Raw genomic sequence first — 13,815 nt, forward strand, 5'->3', positions numbered from 1 at the left:
TCATTACTTTTACACTGTAACAATTCTGGTTGGTAATGATTAGTATTGAATAGAAAAAAAAAAACACAATTGTGAACTAATAATACTTCTGTGGTCATTCTAACATCTCAACTATTAATTCTGCTTTCTGATTGTTAAACTTGCAGCTAACCACATCAAGCAAGACTAAAGCAATAATAAACTCAGAAATATAATGCCATTGAATATTTTCAAAAAAGAAAGAAAAGATGCTCAACTTCACTAGCAATTAGGGAAATGCAAACCAAATGAGATACCACTTACACCTGTTAGAATGGCCATTAGCAACAAGACAAGTAATAAGTGTTGGAGATATTCTTTAGAAAAAAGAATACAGTACTGATACATTGCATGTGGGAATGTAAATTGCTACAGCTACAATGAAAATCTGTATGAAAGTTCCTCAAAAAATTAAGAACAGACTTAACATATGACCCAGCAACCTGATTGATTGTATTTTAGATTCAATTGTTGATAGATATGTATTTACTGTCATTTTATTGTTCATTTCTCCTTCTTCTTCTTCTTCTTCTTCTTCTTCTTCTTCTTCTTCTTCTTCTTCTTCTCCTCCTCCTCCTCCTCCTCCTCCTCCTCCTCCTCCTCCTGTCCTCCTCCTCCTCCTCCTCCTCCTCCTCCTCCTCCTCCTCCTCCTCCTCCTCCTCCTCTTTTTCCTCCTCCTCCTTTCTTCTTCTTCAAGAATACCCTTCAACATTTCATGTACTGGTTTAATGGGGATGAACTCCTTTAACTCCCCCTGCCTTTTTTTTGTGTGTCTATGAAGTTCTTCATCTGACTTTCAATTATAAATGATAGCTTTGCTGAGTAGGATAATCTTGGTTGTAGGTCCTTACTATTCATCACTTTGAATATTTCTTGCCACTCCCTTCTGGCCTGCATAGTTTCTGTAGAAAAATTAGGTGACAGTCATATGGGCATTCCCTTGTAGGTAACTAAGTGCTTTTTCTCTTGCCAGTTTTGTCTTTAGCTCTTGACATTTTAATTATTATGTACTTTGTGTTTCACTTGTTTGGGGCTCTCTGTGCTTCCTGGACTTGTAAGTCTGTTTCTTTCACCAGGTAGGGGTAGTTTTCTGTCATTATTTCTTCAAATGGGTTTTCAATAGTTTGCTCTCTCTCTTCTCCTTCTGGCATCCCCATAATGTGAATTTTGGTATGCTTGAAGTTGTCCCAGAGGCTCCTTACACTATCTTCATATTTTTGGATTCATTTTTCTTTTTGTTCTTTTGATTGGGTGTTTTTTGTTTCCTCGTATTCCAAATCGTTGATTTGATTCTGGGAATCATCTACACTGCTATTGGATTCTTCTTTATTTCAGTTAGTAAATTATTCTATATTCCAGTTAGTGTATGCTTAATTTCTGACTGGTCTTTTTTCATGTCTTTGCCATGCTCACTAAGATCCTTGCAAGTCTAACTAAGTCCCTTGACACTCTCATTAAGACCCTTGAAGCTCTCATTAATATCCTTGAGTAATCTTATAACCACTGTTTTGAACTCTGTATCTAGTAGTTTGCTTGCCTCTATTTCTTTCATTTGTAACATGTTCCTTTGTCTCTACATTTTGGCTGCTTCCTTGTGTTTGTCTCTACATAGAGCTTTTATGTCTCCTGGAATTGGTAGAGTGGCCTTGTGTATTAGGTGTCCTGTAGAGCCCAGTGGCTCAGTCTCCCCAGTCACCTGAGCTGGGAACTCTAGGTGCACTCCTGTGTGAGCTATGTGCACAGTCTTATTGTAGTTAAGCTTGATTGCTGTTGGCATCTCTGGGAGGAACTGACCTCCAGGCCAATTGGCTGTGATAACCAACTGTGTCTACAATGGAAGAGGTGATATGCAGAAGACACCCCTATGGAGCAGGATTTGCTTCAGTGGAGGCTTTGGAGCTCACTGAGTCTGCCCCTTGAGTGTGTCACTCATGGATGTGTAGAGCTGTAATATGGTATGATCTGAACCTGTCTACTGGATGCACTTGCTCTGGGAATTCCCAGGAGGTAAAAAGTCAGCCACTGCCAGGGTCCATCCAGCATGAGATACAGAGAGATCTGCAAATGGATGCTACTTGCATTGGGCTTAGAAGTGCTCAGGAAAGGCCCAGCCAAGAAGCAAGGCAAGCTGGTGCTAATGCCAGGTCTAGGGCCTCTTATTGATAATTTTGGGGCATTCTGAGCCAGACACTGCTTGTTTGAGTGATTTTAGAAATGTCTGAAGCCTGAGCTGGGCAGGCCATTTATATAGAAAAGCTGCTGCAAATTGGATGAGGCAGGGTCTCAGGGAATAACCAAGGAGGAATAAACAGTGTAGGTAATGCTGATGGAAACTCAGATATGGCTGCCAGTAAGTTCCACAACAGGGAAGGTCCCAGCACAGAAATAGTGACCCTTGCGGGCACCCCCACTCTGGGAGAAAACTGCTCCTGAGTTCCTGCCCCAATGCCAGACAATCCAATTCCTCCTCATATGTTCTTGGGATCCCCAAATCTACTGTCTGCACTGGAGCTAAGAATAAAGAAGACTGTGTAAATTTGTGTGCTGGACCTTTAAGAGGAATTGCCTAAGGCTCCAGAGCCTCCAGGTCACTCAGCCACAATCCCCTTTGGTTTTTACAACACTGAGTTGAGTTATGGGCACTTCTCTTTCCAGGTCTGGAACCCTGGGCTGTGGGTCTGGTGTGGGTCTGGGACCACTTGCTCCTCACAGGAGGCCTCTGCAGCTAAGCTATCCCTTCCAATTAAAAAAAAAGCATGTGGGTTTCAGATCTGCCTGTTATTTGTCTTCACCCCTCCTATCAGTTTTGATGTGTTTTCTTCTTTACTTCTCTAGTTGTAGGACTTCCATTCAGCCAGATTTCAGGCAGTTCTGAATGATAGTTGTTCTGTATTTTAGTTGTACTCTTGATGGGCTTGTGGGAGGCAGTGAGTACCTGCATTTACCTACACCACCATCTTGGTTCTCCAACAAATTACTTTTACTTAAAAATATTTTTGGGTGTGTATTTAGTTTCCTTAGAAATATATATATATATATATATATATATATATATGTATATATATAATATCTTTATATATATATATTATATCTTTATATCTATATATATTATATCTTTATATCTATATATCTATATCTATATATCTATATCTATATATCTATATATCTATATATCTATATATCTATATATCTATATATCTATATATCTATATATCTATATATCTCTATATATATAATTTCGCTTCAGGCTTTTAGTCTCTAATTTTCTCTCTTAAACTAATCATAAAATTACCCCCCCTTTTTTGCATTATTCCTAATGAGCTCTCCTAAAACATTTAGAAAAGTACATTTATTAAAACTCAAATGCCAGAACATTAACCCAGAAAGCTATTTGTATCTCCTAATTGGAAGAACTTTATGTAAGTGCAAAATGTTTTAAAGTATTTGAGTCATTTTCTTAAATTTAAAAGAATTATGAAATATTTAAAATTAACATTTTTATTAGCATACATGTTGCAGAAATAACTGAACAGAAAAGGCAGTAAATATCCTTTAAGAATTTCTATACTCTAGGGCCACAGGGCACAGAGAAGAGTCCTACACGGGTTCAAATCATTGGCTGGCACCAGCTTTGTGACCTTTTGTAGTGCTATGTGTGGTAACATTGCAGTGAGATTTGTATGAAAATAGTTCAATGGAAAATGTATTGATCCATGTTCGTGATAATATAAGACGTTATTGTATTTGCTTCAGCTACATTTTTCACTGTTTGGAATACCATAGGTAGATAACAAAACAAATATGCATACACAGATGTGATTTTATAAAAATATTACACATTAAAACTGCTTCGGTTATTACAACAAAGCAGCTAAATCCTTCAGTGTCAACATTGAAAATCTTTCATGTTTTTAATGGGAAATTGAGATTAGTATTTATTTGTCCCCATATGATATTTGTGCCATTGTAACATTTATGGTCTGCTGAAATAAACGAGGCTCCTGCTCCTAGATAGCTTTTTAGACTATGTGACAAGACATAAAGTAATGCTCATTTATAACCATGTAATTTAAAAGATTGTTAGAGGAAAAAAAGCCTCATACTTTTTCCTGATAGAACTCAATGTCTTTTGGAAATCTTGTCAGTGATACAGTTGAATGACCCAACCACAGAAATGTGGAGAAATATTTTAATATCATAAAGAAGAAACTACTCAATTATTTTACTGGAATATTTCATTTTAAAAAACAATGTATGATAAGCCTCCTTACACATTAGGTATCTATAGACACATAATGCCTCCATTATGCATAATTGAATGCATAAAATTATTTTTGCAACATATACTCAAATCCAATGACAGTAATGTCAATTTCATAACACTTTTTGTTGGTTTTTATTTTTAAACATCTTTTTATTGATTACAGAGAAGGGAGAGGGAGAGATAGAAACAACAATAATTATAAAGAATCGCTAATTGGCTGCCTCCTGCATGCCCCACACTGGGGATTGAGCCCACAACCTGAGCATGTGCCCTGACCGGGAACTGAACCTTGACCTCCTGGTTCATAAGTTGATCCTCAATTACTGAGCCTCACTGGCCGGGCACTTTTGTTGGTTTTTAGACATTGCCTTATAGGAGTTTTATTTACTGTTTAATTAAACTTATATGGTCTTTATATTTCATATACAGCAACAAGTATGCTTTTTAAATTTAACAATGTCTTACCTAAAGATGGCTTGGGAATAGCTAGTTCTAATTAGGGATGTTATGAATAAAGAAAGAGTTAAAATATTTGGGTAGGATTTACTAAAAATTGAGTATTAGATGAACCAGGTTCAGTAAACCTTCAAAATTTCTATTACAGTATTCAAGTCAAAATAGTAAAAATGTATTACTTGATTTAATGTAACAAGTAAATGTGTTAAAATATTCCAATAACAAACTTTAATAAGGATATCTATGATTCACCTTTTTCTTTGCATTCATAGAGAAAATGTAATTGTTCACTATTTTAAGGTAAAATAATTAAGGGCATGAGACGGATACTTGAAGAATCCTCCCTTCCTTTCCAACCTAACAGAAGAGATTGCTTTGTTGATAAAAAGGTAAAACTCTCACAGTAAGGTTTGCTTTAACATAATAGCATAAGATAATATAATAATATGTAGTAAAATTCTATAACATATTTTCTGATTCATAATTGTGAACTTTTTCTAAAACAAAACTATTTTAATGTTGCATTTTATTACTGCCAATGCACTCACATCACTTGTGGGAAACTGTTTATTGCCTTCACTATCTGATAAGCATAGACAGAGAACTCCCCGAAACCCCCCCGAAGGCTGGGTGCCTTTGAAGCCCTAGCAAAGCTTGGAGCTAGGCGCCACCTCTGTTTGTCCAGACAGTGGTAGCTGAAACTACTCCCCCATTTATTATTATGTAAATCCTCACTGATGGGCTAGTCTGCTTGTTACTAGGGGGTCACCTGCCTAAGGGCTATGCTATGGGTGCATCCCAGATCAATAAAAGCTTGGTGAGGCCTGAGCACGGGAGGAAGTCCTTTGGGACTTGCAGCCTGGTCCCCCAATATTGCAAAATTATCTCGTGTCTTTTTCTCTCATTTGTTGTATGGCTCCTCTTTCAGATACCGAACCCTACTCCACGCAGAACGTGGAGGGAGTCTTACTCGACAATCACTAATAGTGTTTCTTATTTAATACTCTCTCCCAGGCCCCATTGCAACAATAGGTATGGCATGGTGCCACCTACAAACAATGACCCTTAAGTATCTATCAGCAGAAAATGGCTCTCTTCTGAGTTCCAAAGAGATATACTATTTTTCCATTTGCTTGTTTCACATTTCTAATTGGATATGATGTTATGAACTGTATTATACCCCAAACCAAACTTATGATCTCCTGTGAAAACAGAATAGCATCACCATCTGTCCAAAGCACAGGCAGGAATCTTCAAGTCATCCTAACACTTTCTGCTTTGTCACACCCATTTCTAATCATACCCAAGTTGCAAATCCATCCACTCTTTTTTTTTTTTTGTTAATCCACACTCAAGGATATTTTTCCCATTATTTCTTTTAGAGAGTGGAAGGAAGGGTAGCCGGGGGGGGGGGGGGGGGTGGTGGGGAGAGAGAAAGCGAGAGAGAGAGAGAGAGAGAGAGAACATCAAAGTGAGAAAGACACCGCAACCCAGGTACATACCACTGACTGGGAATCAAACCCAAACAAGCCAACACTCTAACCACGGAGCCAAACCAGCCAGGGCTCCATCCACTCTTAATAAACCCTGTTATGACTACCTTAGCCAAAATGGACCATGACTATTGTTTCCTAGGTGACTTGGCCTCTACTAAACTTTTTGAATTACACATGTTTAACTCACCCACACTCATGTCTATTTTCTTAGGATAAAGACAGAATTCCTTTGCATGACCTACCAGATCTTTCACAATATATCCTCAATTACTCACTCGCCTCCTTTGCAGGACATAGCCCCTTACTCTGAACTCAGCCACATTAGCCAACTTTCACTTGTTCAAATTCATCATTCTTCCCCCAGCTAAATGTTACCTCTGTATGTTGCTTCCTTTGCTGGGAAACTCTTCCCTCAGAACTCACCAAATGCTTCCTTGACCTTTACAACTTAAGTGGTGCCTTCTCTTTTCACTCGCATGTCAGTACACTGCATGTCAGTGCTCTGCAATGGACTGAAAGGACTGTGATCTTCCAAAATCAATATGTTGAAATCCAATTCTGCAATGTGATGATATTAGGAGAAGCTGATTGAGCTTTGGACGGTGATTGGATCTTGAGGTTGGAACCCGCATGAATGGAATTTGCTTCCTTATAAAAGAGATCCCAGAGAGCTCTCTTGCTCTCTTTTTCCCCATGTGAGGAGATATAGCAAGTAGACAACTGTTTGTAAACGAGAAAGTAGGCCCTTATCAGACATCAAATCTGCTAGTGACTTAGACTCCCAGTATTAACAACTATGAGAAGGAAATGTTCGTGTGTTTTTAAGCCACTCAGTCTATTGTACTTTTGTTATAGCAGCTTGAATGGACTAAGCCATTCTTCTTCATAGTATTTATCATCCTTCCATTTGACATTACTTTGTGTGATCTTTTTATTGGCTATTTTCCCCCATAGGTCCTAAGCTCTTTAAGAACAGTAACCAGTAGTAGTCATAAGAGGTACTCAATAAATACATTGAATAACATTATTGAAATATTATCTATTAGCTATGTAAATGCTTAACACAAAATTATAATTAAATTGAAATAATGTGAACCTTTTTTTCTGTGTTCTAATATTTAAATGTAACAAATATTTTAATGTAACACAGCATGAATGTTAAGGAACTGTACTAAAAACTCTGGGGAATATAACAAGTTTATCTTTGACTATTGTTTTATATTTTCTACAAAAATTTATAATCCTAGTGCTTAGCTCAGAAGCTTGGAAGAATTAGACACTTATTTATTCAATATGAAATTCAGTATAGCAAACATGATATTTGCCTTTAGTATGGTATATTGAACGTGGAAAATCAAACTTTAAGCATAAAACTCTAATCATAGTGTGAGTTTGAAAGCATAAATCAAAAGTTATCACTAGGGAAGATTTGAATTATCAGATAAATTGTACAGACAATAGGAAAAGGAAAACTGAGAAGAAATAGAAAGTACTAGAATTTGGAGATATAATAAGCTGGAGAAAGGATATGAGATATGTTCAGAAACATCAAGATGTTCAATTAGCATTGAAATTTTAGTCAAGGTGGTGGGTATATGAATAGAGGGTCTGACCAAATCTAAGGTAGGAGGTATTGGGTAACTCTGGAAGTGAGTTTAAGTAATATAATATGACTTTGTACAAAAGGCAATGAGAGTTTTTCGGGGATTTTTTGGTTAGGATAGTATAAATTAGATGAGAGAAAAACAGACATTAGACTTTGTCAATACTTTAGTGTGAAATGATGGTAGTTACAGTACAGGTGTAAAAGTAAAGAAAAATAAATAATCAGAAGCTATTAGAACCAATAGGAAAATAGAGACTGATATTTACTTAACACTTAACACACAAGTGGACTCCAAAGTTTATGCTTTCCATACTTTTTTCAAATAAAAGTGAAAGAAAGATAAATTCAATTATAGATGCATCATAAAATGTCAAGGCATACAAATAGAACTGTTTAGTAGGTAATTGAAAAAAAAATGGTTTGCCCTGAAGGTTGTCCCAGATCAGGGTGGGGGTCCCCCTGGGGTGCCTGAACAGTCTGGGTGAGGGCCAGAGGGATGTTTTCAGGCTGGGACTGAAGCTCCCAACCGCTCCTTTCTTCTTTTTTTTTATTCTGAGCCAGCTTTAGCTCTGAGGCTCCAGCTCTTAGGCCTCCGCTCCTGAAAGCAGGTATCTGGTTTGTTTAGGTTCTACAATTGAAACTCTGTATCAACTCCAGGTCTGAAATCCCGGCTAGTTGAAAGCTGGTTTCTGGGGTTTTGTTTAGCTTCTATTTTTGTAACTATGTTTCAAACTGCCAGCTCAGAGGCCTGCAGCGGCAAGCGGGGAACATTGGAGTCCTCCGTCACTGAAGCAAGCAAGCCTCATGTTAGTTTCAAGCTGCCTGGCTGCCGGCCGCCATCTTGGCTGACAGTTAATTTGCATATCACCCTGATTAGCCAATGGGAAGGGTAGCGGTCGTACGCCAATTACCATGTTTCTCTTTTATTAGATAGGATATATATATATATATATATATATATATATATATATATATATATATATACTGGTAGTTGGGTAGGCCTGTGCTATAGAAGAGGCCTAGGAAGTGGTCATTGAAATATTATAAAGGGTGTATAAAAAGAAAGGAGGAAACCTCTCCAGGTGCGCCGGCACAGCTGCGGAGACCATGCCATCTTGGGTGACTGTCACCGGCATCCAGAGACCAGCGGCAACAATGGCTCTCAAGCAGCGCGACTACGTGAACTCAGAGGAACCGTGCTTCTCCCCACAGAAAGCAGATCCAAGCAACAGCGGCCTCCTGATCTCCACACGCTCTGTCTGAGGAACAGCTGCTGTGTGTGAAGCCTCCCTCCACCAGCCAGAAGAGCCACAACAGCTGTGAACAGCACCCATCAGAAGACCCGCTACCAACAGAGGAGCAGCTGCTAGACCCGCTACCAACAGAGGAGCAGCTGCTACCACAACTGCCAAAGGAGCAACCACAGCCCGAAGAGCCACTGCCACCTAGGGAGCAGCCACTGAACGACTCAATATCTATATACGTCAGTGAGCTCAAACATGGGTAGACAAAGAAATCCCCAAAGGAAAGAAAAGGAGGACTCACCAGAAAAGCAGCTAAGTGATACAGAGGCATACAACATGACAGAAAAAGAATTCAGAATAAGGGTCCTAGAGTGCATACACCGGATGGAGGAAAAAATCTACAACTTATCCAAGAAGTAAGAAGAAACAGATGAAAAAATCAACAACTTAAGTAAGACCCAAGAAGAAATGAAGTGCGATATAGCTGCAATAAAGAACACCACTGAAAGTATCAACAGTAGACTAGGAGAAGCGGAAGACCGAATTAGTGAATTAGAAGACAGGGAAGCAAAACACACCCAAACTGTACTTCAGAAAAAAATTAAAAGACAGGAGGAGAGCCTAAGGGAGCTTTGGAACAACATGAAACGAAACAACATATGAATAATAGGGGTGCCAGAACAACAGAAAGAGGAACAAGGATTAGAAAACCTATTGGAAGAAATAATATCAGAAAACTTCCCTGAGGTGGGGAAGAAAAAAGTCACACAAGCCCAGGGTGTCCCAAGCAAGGTGAACCCGAAAAGACCCACACCAAGACACATCATAATTACCATGGCAAATATTCAGGACAAAGAGAGAATCTTACAGGCTGTAAGAGAGAGATGGAAAGTTACATACAAGGGATCTCCCATTAGATTATCAAATGATTTCTCAACAGAAACACATCAGGCCAGAAAAGAATGGACGGAAATTTACAAAGTGATGCAAAGCAAAGGACTGAATCCAAGAATACTCTATCCAGCAAGGCTATCATTCAAAATTGAAGGGGAAATAAGAAGCTTCACAGACAAAAAAAGGCTAAGGGAGTTTATCACCATCAAGCCAGCAATGCAAGAAATGCTAAAGGGACTGGTGTAAAAAGAAGAAATAAAAATCCCAGAAAGAAAACAGCCACACAAAAAAAAGAAATGGCTACAAACAAGTACCTTTCAATAATAACTTTAAATGTAAAAGGGCTAAATGCTCCAACCAAAAGATATCGAGTGGCTGAATGGATAAAAAATCATGACCCATACTTTTGCTGTCTACAAGAGACCCACCTCATTAGAAAGGACTCACACAGACTGAAAGTGAAGGGATGGAAAAATATCTTTCAGGCTAATGGAAAAGAAAAGAAAGCTGGGGTAGCAATACTTATATCGGACAAAATAGACCTCAAAGTGAAGGCCATAACAAGAGATACGGAGGGCCACTTCATAATACTAAAGGGATCAATACAACAAGAAGATATAACCCTGATAAACATATATGCACCCAATGCAGGAGCACCCAAATACATAAAAAATCTCCTGGAAGATATCAAGGAGAGATCGACAACAATACAATCATAGTAGGGGACTTTAATACACCACTGTCATCACTGGATAAATCCTCTAGACAAACAATCAGCAAAGAAACAGCAATCCTAAATGACTCACTAGATCAGATGGACTTAATTGACATCTTCAGAACACTTCACCCCACAGCCACGGAATATACATTCTTCTCAAGTGCTCATAGGACAGATTCAAAAATAGACCACATATTGGGTCACAAACAAAGTCTTCCCAAATTCAAGAAGATTGAAATCATACCAAGCATCTTCTCAGACCACAATGGCATAATATTAGAAATAAACTACAATAAAAACAACCCAAAATACTCAAACACTTGGAAGCTGAAAAGCATGTTATTAAATATTGATTGGGTTACCAATGAGATCAAAGAAGAAATTAAAAACATCCTGGAAACTAATGACAATGAAAACACAACAATCCAAAACCTATGGGACACAATGAAAGCAGTCCTGAGAGGGAAGTTTATAGCTCTACAGGCCTATCTCAACAAACAAGAAAAAATGGTAGTAAATCATCTAACTCTACAACTCAAAGAATTAGAAAGAGAGCAACAAAGAAACCGCAGAATGAGCAGAAGGAAGGAGATAATAAAGATTAAAGCAGAAATAAATGACATAGAGACCAAAAAAATAATACAGAAAATCAATGAAACCAAGAGCTGGTTCTTCGAAAGGATAAACAAGATTGACAAACCTCTAGCCATGCTCACCAAGAAGCAAAGAGAGAGGACCCAAATAAACAAAATCAGAAACGATAGGGGCGAAATAACAACAGACCCCACAGAAATACAAATGATTGTTAAAAAATACTATGGACAGCTCTACTCCAACAAACTAGACAACCTGGAAGAAATGGACAAATTCCTAGAAAAATACAACATTCCAAAACTCAATCAGGAAGAATCTAAAAATCTCAATAGGCCAATAACCATGGAAGAAATTGAAGCAGTCATCAAAAAGCTTCCAGCAAACAAAAGCCCAGGACCAGACGGCTTCACAGGGGAATTTTACCAAACATTCAAGGAAGAACTAAAATCTATGCTCCTCAGACTGCTACAAAAAATTCCGGAGGAAGGAACACTTCCAAGCTCATTCTATGAAGCCAGCATCACCCTAATACCAAAACCCGGTAAAGACAACACAATGAAAGAGAATTACAGGCCAATATCGCTCATGAACATAGATGCCAAAATCCTCAACAAAATCTTAGCAAATCTGCCAAAACCGGTTTGGCTCAGTGGATAGAGCGTCGGCCTGCGGACTGAAAGGTCCTGGGTTCGATTCCGGTCAAGGGCATGTACCTGGGTTGCGGGCATATCCCCAGTGGGAGATGTGCAGGAGGCAGCTGATCGATGTTTCTCTCTCATCGATGTTTCTAGCTCTCTATCTCTCTCCCTTCCTCTCTGTAAAAAATCAATAAAATATATTTAAAAAAAAAAATCTTAGCAAATCTGATCCAGCAGTACATCAGAAAGATCATACACCATGACCAAATAGGATTCATCCCAGGGATGCAAGGATGGTACAATATCCGCAAATCAATAAACGTGATACATCACATAAACAAATTGAAAGAAAAAAACCACATGGTCATATCAATTGATGCAGAAAAAGCATTTGACAAAATCCAACACCCATTTTTGATAAAAGCTCTCAGCAAGGTGGGAGGAGAAGGATCATACCTCAACATAATAAAAGCCATATATGTCAGGCCCACAGCCAACATCATACTCAATGGACAAAAACTAACACCATTTCCCCTAAGAACAGGAACAAGACAGGGATGCCCGCTCTCACCACTCCTGTTCAACATAGTACTGGAAGTGTTAGCCATTGCAATTAGGCAAGAGGAAGAAATAAAAGGCATCCAAATTGGAAAAGAGGAAGTAAAACTGTCCTTATTTGCAGACGACATGAAATTATACATACAAAACCCTAGAGACTCCATCAAAAAACTACTAGACTTAATACATGAATTTGGCAATGTAGCAGGATACAAAATTAACCCCAAGAAATCTGAGGCATTTCTATACACCAATAGTGAACTTTCAGAAAGAGAGATTACAAAAACAATCCCATTTACCATCGCACCAAAGAAATTAAGCTACCTAGGAATAAACTTAACTAAAGAGGTAAAAGACCTCTACTCAGAAAACTACAGGACTTTGAAAAAAGAGATAGAGGAAGACATAAACAAATGGAAGAACATTCCGTGTTCATGGATTGGAAGGATCAACATCATTAAAATGTCCATACTACCCAAAGCAATCTATAAATTCAACGCACTTCCCATTAAAACACCAACGGCATACTTCACAGATCTAGAACGAACTCTCCAAAAATTCATCTGGAATAAAAAAAGACCCCGAATAGCTGCAGCAATCCTGAGAAAGAACAAAGTAGGTGGGATCTCAATACCAGATATCAAGCTGTATTACAAAGCCACTGTTCTCAAAACTGCCTGGTACTGGCACAAGAACAGACATATAGATCAATGGAATAGAATAGAGAGCCCAGGAATTGGCCCGAACCAATATGCTCAGTTAATATTTGACAAAGGAGGCAAGAACATACAATGGAGCCAGGATAGTCTCTTCAATAAATGGTGTTGGTAAAATTGGACAGATACATGCAAGAAAATGAAACTAGACCACCAACTTACACCATACACAAAAATAAACTCAAAATGGATAAAGGACTTAAATGTACGACAGGAAACCATAAAAATTCTAGAAGAATCCAAAGGCAACAAAATCTCAGACATATGCCGAAGCAATTTCTTCACTGACACAGCTCCTAGGGCACTTGAAACTAAAGAGAAAATGAACAAATGGGACTACTTAAAATAAAAAGCTTCTGCACAGCAAAAGAAACCATCAACAAAACAACAAGAAAACCCACTGCGTGGGAAAACATATTTGCCAATGTCATATCTGATAAGAGCCTAATCTCCAAAATTTATAGGGAACTCATACAACTTAACAAAAGGAAGATAAACAATCCAATCAAAAAATGGGCAAAGGACCTAAATAGACACCTTTCAAAAGAGGACATTCAGAAAGCCAAGAGACATATGAAAACATGCTCAAAGTCACTAATCATCTGAGAGATGC

Source organism: Myotis myotis, unplaced genomic scaffold (assembly GCF_014108235.1).
Source record: "Myotis myotis isolate mMyoMyo1 unplaced genomic scaffold, mMyoMyo1.p scaffold_m19_p_2, whole genome shotgun sequence".
NCBI lineage: Eukaryota > Metazoa > Chordata > Mammalia > Chiroptera > Vespertilionidae > Myotis > Myotis myotis.